Raw genomic sequence first — 22,684 nt, forward strand, 5'->3', positions numbered from 1 at the left:
TGTTACCCGAAACATGTATTTGAGTAATGACAATAAAGTTGTCCCTGACCCTGTCCCTAGACCCTAAACTTACCCTGTAGGTCACTTTTAAGGAAAATGTAATTAAAAATATTGTTTCGTAAATTTCGTAGGCACGCCTTTACATTTTAATTTACTTATGATTTGATAAAAAACTTAAAAAATAAATAAGATACATTTGGAACATTAACACAGAATTTGTTGATTTAAGAGTAATTACTAACTTTAAAAAGACAAAATAAAAGGATTAATTCATTGAAATCCCACTAATTACTGGATTCAGGACAATAAATTCATAAATAAGATATATTTAAGGATTATAAATAGGTTACAAACCTTCCTAAACACAAAATTTAGATCATTATAATAAGGTTTTCATAAAAAAAAAATCACAAAAAAGCTGCCTTTTGAGTCACTAGTGCAGGAGAAAACTGGCCTGCAGCGTCAGGCTCCAGAAAGTCTGCCCCAGTCTCACTGAGGGACATGTCCTGGAAAAATAAGAGGGCTCTTCCTCTGTGGACCTTACTCTTTCTCAGCTTGTGAAGGGGAAAGTTGTCTCTCATGAGCAGTGTTTGGTTTTAGAAGGAAGTAGAGATGGGAATTCGGACTCTTTGTGGAGAGCCGGCTCTTTGGGCTTGGCTCACTAAAAAGAGCCGGCTCTTTCAGTTCCCAAGTGGCTCCTCAGGTTTTTTGTTACTTCAATTAATTTAATACCAAATTATGTGTAAAATGAACAACTAATGTAAAAAAACAGAAAATATAACATATGTATAGTATTTATATGGCTTAATTATGGCTTAATTAATTAATAATTAATTAATATACTGATCACATTGATCATGTGATCAGTATATGTAGAGAAAACTAAATATATGCTGTATGGGAAAAAAAGGCCGTAAGAAAAGTATTAACATACAAGTTAATGGAGTGGACATTGAAAGGGTTAATGAGTACAAAGTGCTGGGAGTGATTATTGATGACATGTTAAGTTGGAAGCCATACACCAGACACTTAAAAGGTAAACTGGCCAGGAGTGTGTCCATACTTTGGAGGGCACAAAAACTATTAAACCAGAAGGCACTATACTTGTTGTATTGTGCACTAGTCTCCCCACACCTGCAATACTGTACAGAGGTCTGGGGACACACTACTTATCCCCTGTTTATACTCCAAAAAAGAGCCTTGAGAATTCTACACTATGCCAATTACAGAGCAAAACAGCAGTGAAGGTCAGCAAAAAAAAGTATGTAGCTATGACTGTTAATCGATACAGAATGACCCTGGAGGAAAGTATGACAAAGGTCAGAGACAGAAACCTGTAGACACCGTGTGGAGACGGTAGTGGAAGCAAATGTAACCAACAAAAACAAGATGATGAAATCATGTACGATGAATATATGTATTCTGTGGGTAATGGGGGCGGGACTAGATAAGCTTTTGCTTCTCCCGCTTTCCCTTTCGGTTATGTGTATTGTGTGAACTACACTAAAATGATGTGTGATGATGAGTGATCTAACTGACTTGACCAATATAAACATATAAATAATCATTGATCAAGTGGGGGCCACACGATGGTATAGTGGTTAGCACTCTCGCCTTGCAGCAAGAAGACCCGGGTTCGAGCCCCGGTTGGACCGAGGGCCTTTCTGCATGGAGTTTGCATGTTCTCCCCGTGTGTGCGTGGGTTCTCTCCGGGTTCTCCTGCTTCCTCCCACATTGCATGTCCAAAAATATGCAATGTGGGGATTAGGTAAATTGGACACTCTAAATTGACCATAGGAGTGAGAGTGAGAGTGAATGGTTGGTTGTCTCTATCTGTGTGTGTGGCCCTGCGATGGACTGGCGAACTGTCCAGGGTGTACCCCGCCTATCGCCCGATGTAGCTGAGATTGGCACAGCACCCCCGCGACCCTCTGGTGGAGGATAAGGCGCCCCCTGTCACCTGTCAGTCGAGCTCCGGCCGTCATGTGAGAGCCAATGAAATCACTCCTCGCTACCAAGAATTGACCAATCGGGTGGCGCCCCACTACCAAGAATTGCAAGAACCAATCACCGCTCGTCATGAGCTACCAAGATTTGACCGATCGCAATCGGTATCGCTACAGAGTTTTGAGAGACGCTATTTCGTCCAGACCGTCATCTTTTGCTGCATTTAAGCGATCATTTCAGTACGCTTACAACAGTCACAACTGTATGCTTGTTTGCATAGGAAATCGTGTAACGCGACAACACTGTTAATAACGGGCTGGTGACTTATTTTGTTTACCAACGTAATATTTGCTTTTATTGCTTATTTGGATCAAAAAGAGGCCAAACAGATATGTATAGATAAGTCGATATAGTTTGAGTGTTATGGTAACTTATTATATTCTGTATTAAAGTATACAAACAGCTAAGAATTGAATTATTAAATTAAAAAAGAAGCATTTAAAATATAATATATAATATAAGAAACATATATTTTTAAGAGAGATACACTGTTAAAGTTGGAATGGATTTGGATTTTGTATTCAGACACATTGATCTTTTAATTTTATTTATATGTGCTTGAATCTTCACTGATATGTTTATAAGAGATTGATCAATAAAGATTTTAATAGATATATATGAGGGGCCGTCAGGGACATTATTCAGAATTACCATTCACACACACTAGTGAAATCCTCTCACACACACAACTGAAATGTTATGCTCTCACACACACTAGTGAAATGCTCTCATACACACATATGAAATGCTCTCACACACACAACTGAAATGTCATGCTCTCATACACACATATGAAACGCTCTCATACACACATGTGAAAGCTCTCACACACACATATCTCACACACACATATGAAGCTCTCATACACACATGAAACGCTCTCACACACACATATGAAACGCTCTCACACACACATATGAAACGCTCTCATACACACATGTGAAATGCTCTCACACACACTATTGAAACACTCTCATACACACTACTGAGATTTCAGTGAAAACGGAAGGCATTTCAGTGTAAACGGAAGGCATTTCAGTGAAAACGGAAGGCATTTCACTGTAAACGGAAGGCATTTCACTGTAAACGGAAGGCGGCTCGGAAGAGGAAGTGTAGCGTCTTTGGAGCGCAGATGTCGTCTCAGGAGCTGTCCGGTGGTCTAACAGAAGCTGCCGCTTTACTAAATAACATTTTGGCGTCGGCAGAGACCATTCGAACATTGTCTAATGCAACAACAAATGGGCAACAGTCGCACGTTGCCTCAGGTGCCGACACGGTGGATAGTCGACTTAGAACGCTATTCCCATCTCGCGGCCGCAGCGGCCAGCCACAGCCAGCTGCGTGCCCGGTCCGGACCTCCGTGCCACGTTATCAGGCTCAGCAGAGCTTCGGCATATGGACATCGGGCACAAGGAGAAGAAGGTGAGATGGATATTTACCCCGTATTGCCATTCTAGCTAGAATATTTTGGGGGGTTTTCTGACCGATAACCGAAGCTCGTTAACCGATTGTTAACCGTTAACTGATAAGATGCAAATACTGTATTATTTGTCTGTGGACAGTTGTTTTTTTTTTGTCAGAGATTTTTCGTCGTTAAAATCTCTGCAGACATAAGAGGAAATGTATAACATAGGCATAGGGAGGTTGGTTTCCAGCCAAAGGAGGGTTGATAAGTGGTGAGGGTAAGCCTTTTTTATACTTGCCAAAGTTAAAAAATCTGATGCCTAATGGTTTATCCAGTTAAACATGATGCTCTGCTGCCATGGTCTCTGAATAGTATAAGCTGTGGCAGCTTGACTTGTCTGTTTACACACAGTCTGATGTTCTTATATGATTTCAGAGCTCGTGCACAGCAGCATGACCATTTCAACAAAGATGTAATACTACTCCCCAATCCATCATGGGGAGTTGTCTGCAAACAAGGCACAAAAGTATGGCTGCACAAACATGGACACATCCTCAGTGCCTTTGAGTTCCAGAAAGTCTGGGACCACCAGACTGTAATAGAACGCATCAGGGATGGATTTGGTGAGCGTATTCCGGAAGATGTCAGGTAAACCCTTTCTTTCTTTCTTTGTATTTTTTTTTCTTAAACAATCACACTTACAGTATAGTGCAAGTACAATCATGGTCACTCTATCCATTTAATAGCAGACTATCATTTTAATATCATTTCATTCATTGGTCACATATCTATTAGAAGTAATAAGTCAAGGGATACATGGATACACGTCTGTGCACACTGACACACACACTCACATTCTATCTGTAAGATAAAGACAAGTTACAACATGTTATTTAGCTAGATTAAGACATTGTCTTTGTTCCCCATCTTTTTGTAGCCTCCAGTTCCTAATGGCTTGTGGCAATAAGCTGGTGTGCCCTAAGCTCCAAAAGGGTCAGGAGCTGAATGGAATTCTTATCCATAAGGTTTATAAAACTAAAGCTCTTTATGTAAAACCATCAAGGATGCTTTTGGTAAGGGTGCCTTATATAACAAGTAATGTATATGTAAAATAAATAATTAAATATGTAAATATACACATACACACATTTTCTGTTTCAGGATGACAGTGAAGACGATAACCAACTTTCATCCAATAGTACCCATTCAACGTCAAAAATGAATACAAGGTCTAGTGTTTGCATTAGCAGTGATGCTGACGATTGCCCTGGCGCCAGCCCCAACCGTGAGGAAAGAAGTGACTTGAATCCTGGCAACAGTGGTCCTGATAGTGGTCCTAGCACAAGCAGTACAAGAGGAATAAGTGGTCCTGATGGAGGGTGCCCTGCAGGAAATGATGGTATTCCTCACACCAGTGGTCCTGATAGTGGGCCTGGCACAAGCAGCACAAGAGCCATAAGTGGTCCTGATGAAGTCTGCCTTGCAAGACATAATGGAACAAGCAGTCTTAATGAGGACAACTACTCTTCTTATTTAACACTCGTTGCTACTATTTCTGATGATAGTTCTGAGGATGAAGGATTACAGCAGGCAATAATTGCCAGTATGGAGAGTCACATGTGAGTAGTGCACACAGATTATGAGTTTGAGAAATAAGGATGATAAGGATAATTTGATCATTGATATAGAATGTTTAATCCTTACATGATGTTATGATATGGGTAATTGAACAATTAATGGCTTAAACATGGGCTAGTTTACAGTTTATAGAAAAAAGGTGTTTTAAAATAATTGCTTGGTTATAAGCAATAATTTAACAAAATACAGGTTGTTAAAAATTATGTCACATCACTGTGTGTCTGATCGTCATTATTTTTTATGTTTTTTCATAGTGTAGAAAATGTTCCAGTTAAGAAGATACTGCTGGAACTGGCTAGCAAAATTAATGTAAATCAGCGGTGCCGATTTAACATAAATAGATCTGCTGTCTGGGAGGGAGCCATTCGAGGATTCAAGAGGCTGTCCTATGAGCCCAACCTGATGATATCTGTAAAATTCTCCGATGACATGGGAAAAAATGAGGAAGGAGTTGATTTAGGAGGTCCAAGGAGGGAATTCTTAAGGCTCCTAATAGAGAGCATTGCAAAGTCCCCCATGTTTGAGGGAAAAGAAAACAGCAAAAACTTTGCTCTCAACAGTACCGGTACTGATCTCCTTTTTTTAAAAAAACAATAATAATAATAATAATAATAATAATAATAATAATGAAGCTATTTTCATCTATCGTGACTTTTGCATGCAACTTTTTCGTTTTTGGACTGATTTCTAATTTAAACAATAAAATAAACTTTGATTTCATAAGTAAGTCTTAATGTTTTTTTTGTTTTTTTTGCATTATTACATTTCCTCTTATTCTGTTGTTTTGCAGCTCTAAGAGAGGACTGGTACTACATAGCAGGCAGAGCCATCGCGATAAGTTTGGTACATGGTGGTCCACCACCAAACTTCCTCTCCCCAGTAGTATTTTCTTTACTGGTTGATGTTTCAGCAAATCCAGTCCTAGAAGACATAGCTGATGCAGACCTCTTGGAAAAAGTCAAAAAGGTCAGTTGCAACTGTTTTTTCCACAATGACAGGGACTACAGGTCCACTCTAGTGTGGCTCAAAGCTGAACTCCTGTATTCCATGTTGTAGTTTGAATTATGCCACAAATTTGTTCATTAAAGTGTTTTTTATTTTTAAACCACTGGCATTACAGTGTCACAGTGAAAGCCTGCACTGTGATGAACTGGCGGGGAACACTAGAAAATCAGTGATACAGACCTCCAGTATCTGAGATCTTTGAATCAGTAGTTAAAGTTTTCATGGTTGCCTCTCACTATTCTCTTTCATGCACAGTCACTCAATTTATGAGGACTGCCTGATCAAGGGAGATATTCTTAATGTATGTGCCATATAGTGTTCATTTATTATTACTGATGTTTTCATTAAAGGGTTAGCCCTTGCCAATAAGTTATTAACTAATATCTAGCTTCTGTAACAAGTCAATATGCTGCTCCTTGTGATGCCAGGTATCTGAAAGCACAACCATTGAGGACCTTGAGAAGTCTAAGGCACCTCTGCTTGAATACTTGGCCAATGCAGGATGTCTGAGGCCTCTTCGGTCAGTCAGAGACAGGGATCTGCTGGTACAAGACATTGTCATGTTTCAGGTCATCCACAGGGTTCAAGTACAAGTACACTGACTGCTGACCAGGTAGATGATCTTTTCGCCATTCGTCTGTCACCAGAAGGGAGCAACAAAAGAGTTGCAGAGGAAGTGGTGATTACCTTCTGGAGAGACTATCTTCAAGATGCAGAAGGTACCATACTTGACTTAAATCCTTGCAATTTGGTTGAGTAATAATATATTTTTTATTATTAAAAAACTACTATTGAGGCAAGGACTTTAGGGAAAGCCTAATAAATATATGTTTATGCATGCATAGGAGTAGGAAGCCCCCCCCCCTTGAGCCAGTTACCTCTTGGTCACTGGCCAGCCACTTAACCTTACTACTGCCCCCTCAAGGGCCCACAGTGGTATGGAGGGGGGGGGAAGATGGAGGCGACACTTATGCATTATAATTTCATGATTGGTCGATTCTGTTCTGTTTTATAGAAGAAGAAGGACCATCTAAACTACAGAAGTGTGAACTACAAATTGTTAACAAAACAGTACAAAAAACATATTAACATAGTCTCCTTACTGAAATATGTGCAGGAGTGAGGAAAACACATCAATTCCATAGTTCCCATCATTTTCTACTGGATTCACTTGTCGAATCATGTTCATTGTGGTCTCATTGATTGTTATGTTAATGTCTGGAATTGTAACGTTATTATTAGTTTGAAGACCTGGCAAAGGCTCGTGTTCACTGATGTCATAGTGGGTATCCATATGAAGAATGTCATTTATAACTGGTTGAATTCCAATGTTATTTATGACACCTGAATGCCACAACTGAAGAGGTGTCTGGCACCCTTGTGTGGAGAGGCCATGGTTGTTCCATTGGTTAATAAATTCTGTCACTGCCTGCTGAATTCTGGGCAAATAAACATAATGCAGACAAAAAAGATGTAGTTCATTCAATGAATCAAGAATACCTTGTTCTTCCATAAAGTTAAATATGTTTATGAAGTGTCTACAAACAACTCTATTGAGTTCTGCCCACAGTCTTTCAATTCTCTGATTATGTACTGAAACACCTGTAATGACACTGTCCAGTCCCCTTCTTTCCAACATAAAACGTGCAACAAGTACATTTTCCATGCCATGATCGTATCTGACCCTTGCAGGCAAACCAAAGTTCTCAACGCCCTCCAAAAATAATGACAGAACACTTGAGGCTCTATTATTGGACAAGCACCGCAGGTATATAATAGTCCGACTGAAGCGATCAACACAGCCATGCGTGACTAAACGCCACCTAACCAGCTTGTGGTTTCCATCGAAATGCCTGTTGGGAGACCAGAATCAGTATTATTACACTTGTGCATTAACTACAGCTTAGAACAAGAATAATCCTAAATATCTGCAACAGTAAAATATAACAACAGGATTATGAAACAAGAAAACTACAACAAAAACAATATTAAAACACTGACATGGCGTGTTTTCCACCACAGTAAATACTTTAAAGTAACTTTTGGTTATGCTGGACTTTATTGTACATTATTTTTAATGGTGTGGAATGGCACCTTTACTTTAAAAATGATTTTGGCAAGTCTTTCACCGTGAGCTTACCATAATTGGTTGGGGGACTGAACACTGTAGACCCTCCGCCTTATAGCATGACGGCATCTAAATGATCGCCCAATAGGATCCACTCGATCCAGGCTGTCTCTGACCCGCCAGCGCTGGATCCTTAAGTCACGTGATCTCAGGCTTCCAAGAACATAGGTTTCACCTGCATTTGGAGTACTCTTACTACAGTAATATTACAGTTACAAGGCTATCCAGTTCTTGATTTGACATAACTGCATATCGTAATGGTTCAATTCCCAGTAGTTGTCTGTGTCTGTGCAGAGTTCTTCTGCTTATCCCAAAGCAGGATGCAATTCTCTGCCATGTCATGCCAATGGACACAAGGTGAGAAATCTGTTCAATGGTTATGGTGAATCTGGGATGGCCAGCGAGACCAGTGAAGGTTGTTGGGGGTAACAAATTTGTATTAGCAGACCTCTGTCTGGCCTCGTGTTCATGAAGCAAACTGCGAAAACACCTGTGAAGTGATCCCAGTAGGTGACTCACATCCCTATTCCAAGGATCATATCTGGACACCACAGCATGAAGAGCAGATATAGTTCTTGCATGGTCATCAAGGACTCTATAAAGCCTTTCCTGGTCAAAATTATTGGGCTCATTTCTCTGAAGCGATACAATAGACTGTAAAGCGCTTGTAAAAAAACGTATTACATCCTCTTCATTCCCTTTCACATCATAAAATAAAGTTTGCACTAATAAACAAAAAACAAAGAGGAACAGATGAAGATTCATTTTAAGCACTGTCACTCCCCTCCAGCGATTATCCACCATGTAGACAGCATGTGTGTCCTCAGAATGCTCAAAAAAAGAAAAATAGCCTACACTTCCTCTTTCAAGCCACCTTCCTGTTACACTGAATCGCCTTCCTGTTACATTGAAATGCTGTCCTGTTACACTGAAATTTCATATGTGTGTATGAGAGCGTTTCATATGTGTGTATGAGAGCGTTTCATATGTGTGTATGAGAGCGTTTCATATGTGTGTGTGAGAGCGTTTCACATGTGTGTGTGAGAGCGTTTCATATGTGTGTGTGAGAGCTTTCATATGTGTGTGTGAGAGCGCTTCATATGTGTGTATGAGAGCATTTCATATGTGTATTCATATGTGTGTGTGAGAGCGCTTCATATGTGTGTGTGAGAGCGTGTGTGTATGAGAGCGTTTCATATGTGTGTGTGGCGTTTTATATGTGTGTGTGAGAGCGTTTCATATGTGTGTGTGAGAGTTCACATGTGTGTTTCACATGTGTGTGTGAGAGCTGTTTCATATGTGTGTGTGAGAGCGTTTCACATGTGTGTATGAGAGCGTTTCATATGTGTGTATGAGAGCATGACATTTCACATGTGTGTATGAGAGCGTTTCACATGTGTGTATGAGAGCATTTCACTAGTGTGTGTGAGAGCATAACATTTCAGTTGTGTGTGTGAGAGGATTTCACTAGTGTGTGTGAATTGTAATTCTGAATAATGTCCCTGACGGCCCCTTATAGATATACACTTTATTTATGAAGAATAAATCACATTGTCACATTGTCATTTCATGAGAAGAGGTAACAAATATTTTATTCCAACTTTATGGGCAACAGTGAATACACAAACATACATTCATGTCCCCACACATTCATATATGCCTAGGCCTACTTCTACTTTCACACATATTCATGCTTCCATCTATGCATTACTGAAGAAGACTGAGTGAAAATTCTATAAATGTATTTGCAGTAAGAGATCAGACCGAGCTTATTTTAACTGTTGTTTGTTTTTCAACCATAGAGAATGGATCCTAAATTTAGGAAGAGGGGAGACGGTCTTGCCAGCCTCTGTGATACAGATCGCCAGATCGCGTGAAAGAGTCAGCAAGGGTGGCTGTTCTGAGTCGTGGTGGAGACACCTACAATGAGAAGCCACCAAAGTTTTATCCATGTAAGTATACAACTAGAAAAAGGATTCTGTGTAACATGGAGTTTTAGATGTTTGTAATGTATTCTGATGTGTATGTTTTTTTCAGCTGCTCCTGCTGTGTCTCCTGCCTGCACCGCAACCTCTTCTGCTTGCACCACAACCTCTCCTGCCTGCACCACAACCTCTGGTGCAGGCTGTGGTTCTTACCAAACCGGCAGCTGATGTGCCATACACAACACAGCAGTACCATAAAAAAAAGATGCAGCAAGAGGAGAGTGGCATTAAAAAGCAGAAGTACACTAAAAAGAGTGACAACATCATTTGCAAGCAGTGCAAGAGGGAGCGAGACCCTGCCACCCACCAGCAGTACTTCGGAAGTTGGTACTGCCAAGCCACAGCCACTACAACTCTGGCTGAGTGGAAGGCCTCATTTGAAGCCCAGGGTTATGGCAAAAGGAAAGATGCGCCACCACAATAATTTTGTATTTTTGTATTGTGTTGTATTTGTCTTCACTTATTCTATTCTGTTCTGTTTTATATGTATATATTATTGTATATTGCTATTTGTTATCTGTTATATACACTGTTTCACTAGAGTTGCATTATTGTTTACATGTGTATATATTTATTAGAATGCTCACTCTTTTTTTTACTGATTTTATTACTGCACTGGTTGTTTTTATTTGTTTGTAATAAATTTGTCTTCAGATGGCTTTGTCCATCAAGTGTTATTTTGTATTCAAATACAATATACATTATAATCTAAGATAATCCTTTATTAGTCCCATGCACAGGAGGAAATTTTCGCACACACCACATGGGGGGGGTATTATCACACCAGAGATAATAATTTAGCCATTATCCATCATATCAAAGGGCCAAGTTGCAAGTTATTGTAATTCTGCAACAAAGGTGTGTGTAATATTGCTTCACTCATCAAGTTATATGACATTCATCATTTAATTGATGATTGTCTATTGCTTAATCATAATGGTAAGCATACACATTTTTATTTTACAGCCAATGCTTGTGATAGACAATATACACGTTTTACATAAAAATAAAATAGTAACATTATACCTTTCATATTACTGTTAATAGCAGTCAATAATTGTGCTAAACGATATTTTAATGTTAACATACAGCACACAATGTTGGTAAGCTTATACATGTTATTTTATAACGTTAACAGTCATTAATTGTGATAAACTAGATGCTGAAATGTTTACAAACACCAAAAACGTCTTAATTAATTAATACCATAACCAATTTACAATGCAGTTCGCTTCAAAAGTGACGGGAGACACGGGACGCGAACCGGTAACCGCAACGGCATATCATGGTAGGGTGTGGAGATTTCTAGTTACAGGACCACGACAAACGGGCTATTTCCTTGGTGCTAGATGATGACTGACTGACTGTTGATCAAGTGCAATATATGGACAATAAAACTGTCGTATACATTCTGTTACGCTCTCTAATGAGAGCGGTTTGACTACAGAGAGGATCCGACAATGCAGAGACAGATCACGGTTTAACAAGGTTTATTGCCAATGCAGCTGTGCCGGGAAATGGCGAGAGCCCAGGGTGAGAGTCAGTGAGTGGGGGAATGCTGGATGGCTCAGACTCATGATGGTGAATAGGGACAGGGGAGGTTCCAGCAGCCAAGATGGGTTGTGGTGAATCCGCAGCTCTTGGGAAGCAGGAGACGTGGTGACCTGAAGCAGAATAACACCAGTAAATATTCCAGGAGTCAGAGTTTCAGAAATCACTGAAGAAGTTACCACTGGTAGAGCAAAAACAATCTGCTTAAGAAGCCTCCTGATTGCTGGTGAGGATGAGCTGCCGCAGGTGTTGCTGATCACCAGCGTCATCAGTGGAAGTAGGTCAGCCACGCCTCCTGTAGAGAGGGGAGAGAGAGAGAGAGCAGCACGGTGGAAAATAACGAATAATAACCGTGGAGGAGAGTGGGATCGTGACACATTCAAGGACAATAAACAGGTGTACCTTCGGTAAAATTTTTTAAATCCTTTTGCACTCCTCTCGCTCTCATCTCTCTCCCTCTTGTTCGTGTGCGCTGCATATTTTATAAATTAAATAAATTAATTAAAATAAATAAAGAACAAAACAATAAAAATGGAGCCAAACAAAAAAATGCAAACACACTGAACTTATTTTGAAGACACACACCCTTTTTGTTGGTGCAAACATGCACTTGTTTTTTTTATTTTTTTTGTGTAAACATGGATTTTTTAAAACTTTTTTTTGTCTTTATTTAAAACATTTTTTTCATTGTGCAAACATGCACTTTTTAAACTTTTATTTGGAAACACATTTTTGTACACTATCTACATCCTTTTGGGGTATTTTTGTCTGGGGCTGAACCCCAGCTTCACTTTGACCTTTTTGGCCAAAATCTGTGATGCAGACGGCTTCTTCCGTGGCGTCACCTTCAGAATAAAGAACAAGTACACATAAGGTTAGTGAATTTTGACTGTGGTGTGATAGCAATTGCAAGGGTTTAACTTACTGTTGTGTCCTCCTCCGACTCTTCCTCCACTGCTTTGGAGGTGGTGAAGGGGTCAGTGGCGGAAAGGGTCAGTGGCGGAGGGGTCGGCGGAAGTAGATCAGCAAGCTGGTTCGGCTCGTCTCAGGGAGAGACTGACGAACAGCTCTCTCATCTGCTTAGCAGTTGCAGTGTTTTATGCAGTGCATAGTGTTGGATGAATAACCACAACTACTGTTGTTCCACAGAAACTTTACTTAGCAATCGCATTTCACATCCATAACCATGGGTGCCGCATAACCATGGGTGCCGCCATAAACTCCCACTCTGCACATGCGCAGTAGTTAACATTACAACTTAACAATCTCCCCTTTTTCTTTAAAGAACATTTGAAAATTAGAACATTTCATTTTTTAACAAGGATGGGTTGAAGACTTTTTATGTACGTACTTTGTTGAACTTGTATTTCATCCTTCAGGGAATGAACCTGCATTCCAATGTAGCTGAAGCTGTTGCGTTCTTCACGTCCAACTTGAAAAGCCGCTTTCAATTGGGGGATGACAGTTGTGGAGAAAGTGTCTGAACCACCCCAGATAAAGTCATCAACATGAGAGCCAAGGACCCCCATCACCTTGCAGGAATCATCCAGCCAGTAGAATACTGCTGGTTCGAGCTTTGAAACAGTGGCTCCCAACTGCTGCATAGTGTCTTTCACTCTATTGTACCAGTACAAAGAAGCATCGCTTAGGCCGTAAACACACTTTTTCAACTTCCATACAGTATATATATATAGTATATATACAGCTATATAACAGCCATGATCATTTTGAGAGACTCTGAAGCACATGTAGGCGAGTCCTTAGGAAGGTCTTGAGTGTTTATCTCTTCAAAGCCCCTCGCAACTAGTCTAGCTTTTGGTACGATGCCTAGAGGTGTGTCCTTAAGTGTGCAGACCCACCTTGTTGAGATGCATTTTCTGACCTTCATCTTTCACCAAATACATCATTTCGTCTCCAGGTACTGAGTTCACTGTGTTTGGCAGGTATGAAGGCCTCATCATTCACTATTAATATGTCATCCGTGTATTCCGTGCATAACTCGGTGTGCTCCAATGGAAAAACCTGAAGGTTTTCCATTTGTCCTAGATCAACTGACCTTGTTGTACCAGCAATTACATTACATTACATGTCATTTAGCAGACGCTTTTATCCAAAGCGACTTACAAAAGTGCATTTAAACATTTGGGTACAAATAAGAGCTAGAAGTAAGTAAGAGCTTCAAGTAGAACAAACTATGAAGTGCTAGTCATAAGTGCGATGGATCAAGGAGGTTAGAGAAGATAGAGAAAAGTTTTTTGGGGTTAGAGAAAGAGGATTGAAATTTAGTCTGATAGAAAGATTGTTTGGCTGCAGAGATAGAGGCAGTGAAGGTGGAGAGGAGAGAGTGATAGGAAAGCAGGTCATCAGGGTGTTTTGATTTCCTCCATTTTCTTTCTGATGCCCGTATCGTGGCTCTCTCAGCACGCATTGAGTCTGACAACCACGGGGCTGGGGAGGACTTACGAACCCGCCGGGAAGTAAGAGGACAGAGAGAGTCAAGAGAGGAGGACAGAGTAGAGAGGAAGGTGTCTGTGGCAGAGTTGGGATGCATGAGGGAGAAGGAGTCAGCTGAAGGAAGTGCTGATAGAACAGTTGAGGAGAGAGAGGAGGGAGAGAGAGAGCGAATGTTGCGACGGACAAGTGCAATATCTGATGAGATGAGATCATCAGATTGGGAGAGTGGGAGAGAGTAGGAAATGAAGAAATGATCAGAGACATGAAGTGGGGTTACCTTGAGGTCGGAGGTGGAGCAGTTTCTGGTGAAGATGAGGTCAAGGTGGTTGCCAGCTCTGTGAGTTGGTGGAGAAGGAGCAGGTGAGAGAGAAAGCGATGAAAGAAGAAGAAGTAGATCAGATGACTTCTCTGACTGGATGTTGAAGTCACCAAGAAGAACAAGTGGTGGACCATTTTCTGGGATGTTTGAGAGGAGGACATCTAGTTCATCCAAGAAGTGTCCCAATGGGCCTGGTGGACGGTAGATGACAACAATGATGAGTTTTACTGGGTGAGTTATAGTTACAGCATGAAATTCAAACGACTGTGAAGAGAAGTGAGGCAGTGGGAAAAGAGTGAAAGTCCAGTTGGGGTTGATAAGCAGACCTGTCCCGCCACCTCTTCCAGTGGATCTGGGTGTGTGGGAGAAGGAGTGGGCAGAGGAGAGAGCCGCAGGGGTGGCTGTGTTGGAGGGTGTTATCCAAGTCTCTGTGAGAGCAAGGAAGTCCAGACATTGCTCAGTAGCAAAGCCAGAGATGAACTCAGTCTTGCGGGTAGCTGACTGGCAGTTCCACAGGCCCCCTGCAACAAGGTGTTGGATGTGTGTGGAGCGGGTGGGATAGATAAGTGAGGAAAGGTTACGGTGGTGCTGTGAGTGATTGTGAGGTTTGTAATATCTATGAGAAGAGACATGAACAGGAATGGAAAAAACGCACATATGTGAAAAGTAGTAGAAAAACAGTTGTAGGTACAGGTACTTAGCCTCATTAGCCTCCTTGTTAGACTCCGGTTTAGACTCCTTTGTCTTTGTCTTCCTGAGTCTTGACTCCAGTTTAGAATCAGAATCAGAATCAGAATCAGAAGAGCTTTATTGCCAAGTACGATTTGCACATACAAGGAATTTGTTCTGGTGTCATTGGCGCATAACAAGCATACAAAATTTTCTAAAGTGAACAGTAAACGTATATATACACAGTATATAAATGTTTTTAAAGATGAAAAAGAGCACTGCAGAAAGAGCAGTAAAGAGCAGTATGACTGGGCAGAAGTGAGTAACAGTGCAAAGTGCAAAGTTCACAGTAATGAACACAGTAATGACGTTAATATAACGCATAAAAAGGATGTAATGATAATGTGACATGTAGAGGCAGAGGAGGAGTGTGAGGAGTCAGAGTGTCGGGGGGGGTCTCCGGGCCTTGTTGATAAGGCTAGTAGCAGACGGGAAAAAACTGTTCTTGTGGCGTGAGGTTCTGGTCCTGATGGACCGCAGCCTCCTGCCAGAGGGGAGTGACTCAAAGAGTTTCTGTCCGGGGTGGGAGGGATCAGCCATAATCTTTCCTGCACGACTCAGAGTTCTGGAGGCGAACAGGTCCTGGAGAGATGGAAGATTGCAGCCGATCACCTTCTTTGCAGACCGAATGACACGCTGCAGTCTGCCCTTGTCCTTGGCCGTGGCAGCAGCGTACCAGATGGTGATGGAGGAGGTGAGGATGGACTCAATGATGGAGGAGTAGAAGTGCACCATCATTGTCTTTGGCAGGTTGAATTTCTTCAGCTGCCGCAGGAAGTACATCCTCTGCTGGGCTTTTTTGATGAGAGAGCTGATGTTCAGCTCCCACTTGAGGTCCTGGGTGATGATAGTTCCCAGGAAGCGAAAGGAATCCACAGTGTCAACTGTGGAGTCACAGAGGTTGATGGGTGCAGGTGAGGCTGAGTTCTTCCTGAAGTCCACGACCATCTCCACTGTCTTTAGAGCGTTGAGCTCTAGGTTGTTTCGGTTGCACCAAGTGACCAGCTGGTCAACCTCCCACCTGTAGGCGGACTCGTCACCATCAGAGATGAGTCCGATGAGGGTGGTGTCGTCCGCGAACTTCAGGAGCTTGACAGACTGGTGACTGGAGGTGCAACTGTTTGTGTACAGGGAGAAGAGCAGAGGAGAAAGAACGCAGCCCTGGGGGGATCCGGTGCTGATGACCTGTGAGTCGGAGACATGTTTTCCCAGCTTCACATGCTGCTTCCTGTCAGACAGGAAGTCAGTGATCCACCTGCAGATGGAGTCAGGCACGCTCAGCTGGGAGAGCTTCTCCTGGAGCAGAGCCGGGATGATGGTGTTGAAGGCAGAGCTGAAATCCACAAACAGGATCCTGGCGTAGGTTCCTGCAGAGTCCAGGTGCTGGAGGATGTGGTGGAGGGCCAGATTAATTGCATCGTCTACAGACCTGTTGGCTCTGTAGGCAAACTGCAGTGGGTCCAGGAGGGGGTTGGTGATGGCTTTCAGGTGTGAAAGCACAAGACGCTCAAAGGACTTCATAACCACAGAGGTCAGGGCGACGGGTCTGTAGTCATTGAGTCCTGTGGTCCTTGGCTTTTTGGGAACAGGGATTATTGTTGAGGTCTTGAAGCAGGCTGGCACGTGACATGTCTCCAATGAGGTGTTGAAAATGTCTGTGAACACTGGAGACAGCTGATCAGCGCAGTGCTTCAAGCTGGATGGGGAGACAGAATCCGGACCAGCTGCTTTCCTGGGATTCTGTTTCCTGAAGAGTTTGTTGACGTCCCTCTCGTGGATGGAAAGAGTCAACACTGAGGTGGGTGGGGAGGTGGAGGGGGGGACCGTGGAGGGGGGGACCTTTAAGGTGGGCATTGGTGGAGATGCCCAGGCCCCTGCTGAGGTGGGGGAGGTGTAGGTGAAACACTGGAGCTGGGGGAGTTGGGAGGTGTTGTTGGGGATGGTTTCAGGACTGTCCCTCTGTCTTTCAAAGCGGCAGTAGAACTCGTTCAGGTCGTTGGCTAGGCGTTGGTCGTTAAAGGAGTGGGGGGCTTTAGGCTTGTAGTTGGTGATCTGCCTAAGCCCTTTCCAGACAGATGCAGAGTCGTTGGCTGAGAATTGGTGTTGGAGCTTCTCAGAGTACAGTCGTTTAGCCTCTTTCACCGCCTTGCTAAACTTGTACTTTGCCTCTTTAAATCTGTCTTTGTCTCCACTCCTGAAGGCCTCTTCCTTATCCAACCTTAACCTTCTGAGCTTGGCTGAGAACCAGGGTTTGTCATTGTTGTAACTCACCCTGGTGCATGATGGAACACAGCAGTCCTCACAGAAGCTGATGTATGACGTCACAGCCTCTGTGTACTCATCCAGACTGTTTGTAGCAGTCCTGAATACATCCCAGTCAGTAGAGTCCAAACACGCCTGTAGATCCTCCACAGCCTCACTGGAGGAGGCTCCTTTGTCTTTGTCTTCCTGAGTCTTCGTCTGAAGAGTCTGCCGCTGAAGCTGCAGTACAGTCCTCTGGTTCACTGTACTGCAAATTGTAGCAGTTTTTGTATTTACCAGTTGCCTTTCCTGCCCTGCTGAGGATTTTTCCAGTATGGGCTTGGTCTTTTTTTTTTTTTTTTTTAAACACAATTTTTATTGAACTTTTTTTCGCAAAGCAGGCATGACAAGGACATTAAACGAACATAACATTAGTACCAGTAAAATACAGGCACACAGACTCAAGACAGAGGTACATAATATAAAACACAAGTAGAAAAATAAGTACCAAAGATAAATAAAAATAAATTACACACACAAAAAAAAACAAAAAAACAAAAAAAAAAAACACAGGAGCTCTGGGGATACAAGTCCAGCAAGGACAGCATAATACAAACTACATCATGATATCGCAACAAACTATGGCTCTACATCTCGCGACCAGGCTAGACCTAAAAGTCCAGACCTCAACCTACGAGATACAGATGCACCCAGATACTCAAGGAAGGGATCCCAGGTCTGATAAAATAAGAAGGGTTTATCCCTCAACGCTGTAGAATAAGCCTCAAGTGGGATGATACTCATCACAGTTTGCCGCCACTGAGTGAGAGTGGGAGCTTTATCAGTGATCCATAAGGTCAGAATACATTTCCGGGCACAGTGTAGTAGAATATCCAGAAGGTCTCTGTTGCGAAAGTCAGCAGGCAACTCATCATTAAGTCCCAATAGGCAAGTCCTTGCGCCCAGGTGTAGAAGGCGCTTAAAAATTACGTTGAACTGTTGAGTAATTGTAAACCAGAACCGCTGGATAAGAGGACAGCTCCATAGACAATGAATGAGTGACCCGGCAGCAGACTGACATTTCATACATAACTCTGACAAAGTTGGATTCATTTTATGTCTGGCTTCAGGGGTAATCGAGCCTATGCAAAATCTTAAATTGCCTCTCCCAGGCAGAGTTAGACAACAGAACACTAGAGGGCTGGCTACATAGGGCATTCCAATCCTCAGGCTCGATCGGACCCAGATCAGATTCCCATTTGCCTTTTACTTTGTCAGAGTTATCTGCATTGAGATTACAGAGGGTCTTATAAACCTTTTTGGTGAAGAATTTAAGTCTCTTGTCGTTTACCAATAAGGACGCTATAGGGGAAATAGCCAGACCCCCAGTGGATTTTTTCAAATTACACAGAACAAAATTTTTAACCTGGAGGTATTTTAAGAAATCGTTATTAGTGATGTCATATTTGCTTTTCAAGCGCCAACTGTTTGTCTTTAACATCAAGTCCCGCAGTGTCTAACAGCTTGAAAGCTAACACGGCATCTGGTAGATCCATTGATGTAATCCACCATAGAAACACCGCTTCCTCTTGCGATCCGGTCAAACTCCGTGTACGCCTCGTATTGCCGGTCTTTTTCTTCTTTCAAATACACGGAGTCCAATTTTGTCAGAAGTGCAGTCATTCCCGTGTCAGAATTTAAGTCACCTGCAGCAATTTCCAATGCACTGGCCTTCGCTCTCCCCATTAACGACAAGGTAACCGCCTAGGCTTGCTTCTTTATGTCCAGGTCGGTAACGAGTCTCCAAATTTCGACCTCATTTTTCCAGGTTTCGTAAGACGTCTTCTCGTCAAATGGTGGCGGGACTTTGTAATTCCCAGCAGCGGCCATCTGTCACAACCGAACAAGGACTTGAACCCAATAGCACGACTCAGAGACAACTTCCAAAAATACTCTAATTTATTGGACAAAGTAACAAATAAAAATCACTCTCAAAGGGAGGAAAAGTATCAACAGAAAATCACTCTATCGAGGAATCACTAGATAAGCAAAAGGCCAAAGTAACAAATTATAATCACTCACTGGGAGGAGACAAAAGGTCTAGGCAAGGTGCCAAATCAAAATCACTCTTCACGAGGAAAAAACTCTGATGGCTCAAAAAGGGACAAAACAAAGTAGCAACTAAGAAAAGCAAAAACCTTACAAACAATTGACGTGGCATGGATTGGCGTGGGTTCTCTGGCATGACAGACAAGACGAACTGACGCAGGGCAGAGGGAAGCACAGGCTATATGTAACTCAAAGTAAATGGGGAACAGGTGGAAACAATCAGGGCGGGGAAGATAATCAGACTGGCGGGAAAACTACAGGGGAAGGGCAAGTTATCTGAAACGAGAGGAAAGAGAGATGTCAAAATAAAACAGGAAGTCACAAAACAAATAGAAGGCAAAACTAAACATAACTTAACACAACTTTCTGGATATGACAGTACCCCCCCCTCTAGGGACGGCACCTGACGGCCCAGATAACTGAGGGTGGCGTCTGTAAAAGTCTGTGATGAGGTCAGGATCCACAATAAAGCTAGCAGGAACCCATGATCGTTCCTCTGGACCGTAGCCCTCCCAATCCACCAGGAACTGCCTGCCCCGGCCCCTGTTGCGCACAGCCAGCAGAGCCTTGACTGAGTAGACAGGGCCGCCGTCGACCATCTGGGGAGGTGGAGGGGGTGCGGCTGCGGGCACCATGAGGCTTTCCTTAACCGGTTTCACCCGGCTGACGTGGAAGGTGGGGTGGACTCTCATGGACCGGGGCAAACGCAGCCGGACAGCGGAAGGGCCGATGACCTTGGACACTGGGAAAGGCCCCACGAACCGTGGAGCCAACTTCCTGGAGGCGACTTGGAGAGGCAAATCCCGCGTAGAGAGCCAGACCTTCTGGCCAGGCTTGTATACAGGCGCAGGTAGGCGCCTCCGATCAGCAGCCCTCTTCATGCGGTCCACACTGCGTAGGAGTGCCTTACGGGCGGCTGCCCAGATGCGGTGGCATCGCCGGACCATGGCATGGGCCGACGGGACGATGATCTCCTTTTCTGTCTCGGAGAAGACAGGGGGCTGGTAGCCGAAGACGCACTGGAATGGAGACATGCCAGTTGCCGAGGTGAGAAGAGAGTTGTGGGCATATTCCACCCACACCAGCTTCTTGCTCCAGGAAGCCGGATTCTGCGACACCAGGCATCGAAGACAGGTCTCTAACTCCTGGTTGAGACGTTCCGTCTGGCCGTTGGCTTCTGGGTGATAACCAGAGGTGAGGCTGACGGTGGCCCCGATGAGCTTGCAGAACTCTTTCCAGAACCTGGATATGAACTGGGGCCCCCGGTCTGAAACAATGTCTTTGGGAAAACCATGAATACGAAATACTTGAGTCATCATAATCTCTGCCGTTCTTTTGGCAGATGGAAGCTTGGGTAATGCTATGAAATGAGTCATTTTAGAAAACCTGTCTACCACTGTGAGCACAGTGGTGTTTCCTTCAGAGACCGGGAGCCCCGTGACGAAGTCGAGTGAGATCTCAGCCCATGGACGAGTGGGAACAGGGAGTGGCTGCAGCAACCCCATCTGCGCTCTGGAGGAGGTCTTGTTGCGGGCACAGATGGAACACGCCTCCACATACTCCCGAACCTCCCTCTCCATGGAGGGCCACCAAAACCTCTGGGAAATGACGTACATGGTCCTCTTAACTCCTGGATGGCAGGTGAGCAGTCCGGTGTGAGCCCAATGGATCACCTGTGGACGCATAACAACAGGGACAAACAAGCGATTCTCCGGACAACCACTAGGTGTCGGATTCTCACCATTAGCCTGCTTCACCTGAGATTCTATCTGCCAACTCACCGCTCCTACCACACGGTTCAGTGGTAGGATGGGCTCCGGTTCCTTGGCAGTAGGCTCGGGGTCAAACAGACGGGACAAGGCATCGGGCTTGGTGTTCTGGGACCCCGGCCTATAAGACAAAACAAAGTTAAATCTGTTAAAAAAAAATGTCCATCTGGCTTGGCGAGAGTTCAGTCTCTTTGCTTTGCGAATATATTCCAGATTCTTATGATCTGTCCATACAATGAATGGGTGCTGTGCGCCCTCTAACCAATGTCTCCACTCTTCCAAAGCTTTTTTCACTGCTAATAACTCACGGTTCCCAACATCGTAGTTTCTCTCTGCCGGCGAGAGTTTATGAGACAGGAAGGCGCAGGGATGAAGCTTGTTGTCCTTCTCAGAGTGCTGGGAGAGTACTGCCCCCACTCCATTATTGGAGGCATCCACCTCCACCACAAACTGCCGGCTGGGATCAGGAACTGTGAGAATGGGGGCAGTAGTGAATCGCACTTTGAGCTGCTGGAAGGCCTCCTCAGCTTGAGGGGACCACAAAAAGGGAGACTGAGGAGAGGTAAGTGCATGTAGAGGTGCAGCTGTGGCACTGAAGTTTCGGATAAACCTCCTGTAAAAGTTAGCAAATCCTAAGAATTGTTGAACCTTTTTGCGGCTATCAGGTGTTGGCCACTGAGCCACAGCGCTAACTTTAGCCGGATCCATTTGCACCTTTCCAGGGGCTATGATAAAGCCAAGGAAAGATACAGTGTCGGCATGGAATTCGCTCTTTTCTGTCTTGACATATAATTGGTTCTCCAGCAGTCGCTGGAGAACCTGCCGTACATGATGCACATGAGAGTCTAAATCTGGGGAGAAGATCAATATGTCATCTAAATACACGAACACAAAGTGGTTCAGGAAGTCTCTCAGTACATCGTTGATCATTGCTTGGAAGACAGCAGGAGCATTGGTCAACCCAAACGGCATGACTAGGTACTCGTAATGACCACTAGGAGTGTTAAAGCCTGTTTTCCATTCATCCCCCTCTCTGATCCTAACCAGATGATAGGCGTTTCTGAGGTCTAATTTAGTGAAAACCTTAGCTTGCTGAAGCTGATCAAAAGCTGATGACATTAGTGGCAGAGGGTACCGATTCTTAACAGTTATGTCATTAAGTGGTGCATAGTCTATACATGGTCGGAGTGTCCCATCTTTCTTTCCCACAAAAAAGAACCCTGCCCCCGCTGGAGATGAAGAGGGGCGGATAAGACCAGCCTTTAACGAGGACTCAATATACTCGGTCATAGCCTTCTTTTCGGGGCCAGAGATGGAATATAGTCTACCCTTAGGAATAGGGGA

At 43.4% G+C, this 22,684-nt stretch overlaps 1 pseudogene; it reads left to right on the forward strand.

The window, feature by feature from the left end:
- The first annotated feature begins 3,139 nt into the window (after window positions 1–3,139).
- Window positions 3,140–10,592, forward strand: LOC122762198 (annotated as a pseudogene).
- The last annotated feature ends 12,092 nt before the right edge of the window (window positions 10,593–22,684 follow it).

The sequence above is a fragment of the Solea senegalensis genome, unplaced genomic scaffold (assembly GCF_019176455.1).
Source record: "Solea senegalensis isolate Sse05_10M unplaced genomic scaffold, IFAPA_SoseM_1 scf7180000015389, whole genome shotgun sequence".
Classification (NCBI taxonomy): Eukaryota; Metazoa; Chordata; class Actinopteri; order Pleuronectiformes; family Soleidae; genus Solea; species Solea senegalensis.